The sequence below is a fragment of the Penaeus japonicus genome, unplaced genomic scaffold (genome assembly GCF_977035675.1).
Source record: "Penaeus japonicus unplaced genomic scaffold, GWHDUDI00000001_assembly GWHDUDI00000022, whole genome shotgun sequence".
In the NCBI taxonomy this organism is placed as follows: domain Eukaryota; kingdom Metazoa; phylum Arthropoda; class Malacostraca; order Decapoda; family Penaeidae; genus Penaeus; species Penaeus japonicus.
This window is the reverse complement of record NW_028234424.1, coordinates 27,190,328-27,192,827: the sequence shown is the minus strand read 5'-3', so window position 1 is coordinate 27,192,827 and position 2,500 is coordinate 27,190,328.

Genomic DNA, 2,500 nt, shown 5'->3' with positions numbered 1-2,500 from the left:
TGCTTTAACGTCTGGACACCTTTTTACTCTCTATATAACCAACCGAAAATGGTATTTACGTTTAGTATTTATACTATTTTGTGAACCTTTGTTCGTATCGTTTTGAAGCATTTTTATCAATTTTGATTTTGGTAATAATACAGTTTCACTATATATATATATGTATATATATATATATATATATATGTATATATATATATATTTTTTTTTTCATATATGTTTTAACATTATGCTACAGTTCATTGTTGATGAGTATTATAATACCCGGAACATCTGGATAGATAATGTTCCCTGCTACTCTGGCTATCAACTTCCCTAAACACACACACACACACACACACACACACACACACACACACACACACACACACATATATATATACTAATTGTACTATAATCTATAGATATATATATAGTATATCATAACATAGGATATATATATGAATGTATATATATATATATATATATACATACATATACAGTATATACATATACACACACACACACATACATGTGTGTGTGTGTTTGTGTGTACATACATACATTTATAGGCACATATACGTATAAATAGACATATTTATGTGTATGTGTATGTGCACACACACACACACATAGATAGATAGTTGTCTTGCTGCATAGAATGAATCTGATTTTACCGCCGCGTGGGGCCGAATATTCCCCATAAGCGATGAGAACAGCGACCAGCCCATGCTGCCCTCCCGACTTGGCTTTAGAGATTAAACCCATGCTTCGCCGTTGGCAAACCACGCTCTCAGCCTAACCCCGCGATATGCACGATCCGGAAACATGGATTCGATCTATTCTGACCACCATCGATCTCTAGAGAAGTCAGGTTACGAGGGCAGAATGGGCTGATCCTATTTCGAATCGTTCATGGGGGGGTATTAAGTGCTATGTTGCGATAGGATTAGATAACTTTTATTTTTTCTATAGAGAAATGGGTACACGCGCCCTCTCTATCTATATACATAAACTTATATATATGTATGTATTATATATATATATATATATATATATATATATATATATATGTATGTATGTATTCATATATGTATACATGTACACACACACACACACAGACATACACACACATATATGTATATATATATGTATATGTATATATATATATGTGTGTGTGTGTGTGTGTGTGTATGTATGTGTGAATATGTCTATATAGTAATACAAATAAGATTCCCTGGCCGTGAATCGAACTCGGGACCTCAGAGTGAGAATTCACGATCATGGAGGTAATCTGTATTTCTTTATTGAAATGCGTTACTGCATTCTTCCATTTTTCACACATAAGTATATACACACACACATATATACATACATACATATATATATATATATATATATATATATATATATATATATATATAAACACAGACATATATTGCTCCATCTACAGTCTCTTTCCTCAGGTACTACGCTACACGTGAATATGTAAGGAAATGTAACTACATAGACTGGCTCATTCTAATAATGAAACTTATCATATGGTTACAGTATATAGACAAGGCGTGTGATTTCACTCCTGAGGCAATTTGATCTACCAGGTAAAGTATGAGAAATTGTATTTGCAATTGTATATGTCAATAAGATAAATAATTATTGTCATTATCATTTCTTTTTATCATTTTTATTACTTTAATACTAAATAAAATAGCTGAAATTTTTGTCATCATAATGAATAGTCATCATAATGATTACTTATTTACATCCTACTTCGTTGTAGTGCATGACTGCTATGCCTTTAATGACATACATAATCTACAGTCATATAGCTCTATACACTCATATGAGAAAGCAGTATCTTAGATAAAATTATTATATTTCTAGAAAGAAGAAGAAGAAGAAGAAAAAAAAACGGAGTCAGTTATCTCAAATCTGTATGTATGATAAAGATATGATTTACAATATGTAACCTTTATTTCGTGATTAATCAATATACATTAACAAAAAAACTGACTGAAGTTATCCTCTGAGAGAGTCACGGACAGAACTGCCAGCCAGAATGACAGCAACGCCTCGGTTAATGTTGGTGTTATCAGGCACTGACGTCTGGAAGGTTGTCAATCCTTGACTGAAGCTGTTGCTGTTGGCGAAGGCGTTGGTTCCTCCGAGAGATCCTCCGTTGATAATCCCTCCATCAATGAAGCCTCCCCCCCATCAAATGGACGCCGCCCGAGCATTAATTACAACCGCCATCAATGATGTTGCTTGCAATGAAATCCCCCGCTTGAGAATTTTGCTGGTTTTTTTGGAAAGTTTTGAGTGGTAGGTGAAGGGCTTGGTTCTGGTTTAATGAAGACTGTGAGTTTACCGAAGAATTATTGTTGATATTGTTGAAACTGCGTATTCCCTGGTGACCGTGCATTCCCGAAGCTTTGCTGATTCCTTGGAAACTGCGAATTAGCAGAGGTTCCTTGATCTGCTGACGATTGTGAATTCCCGAAGCTTTGCTGATTCCTGGAAA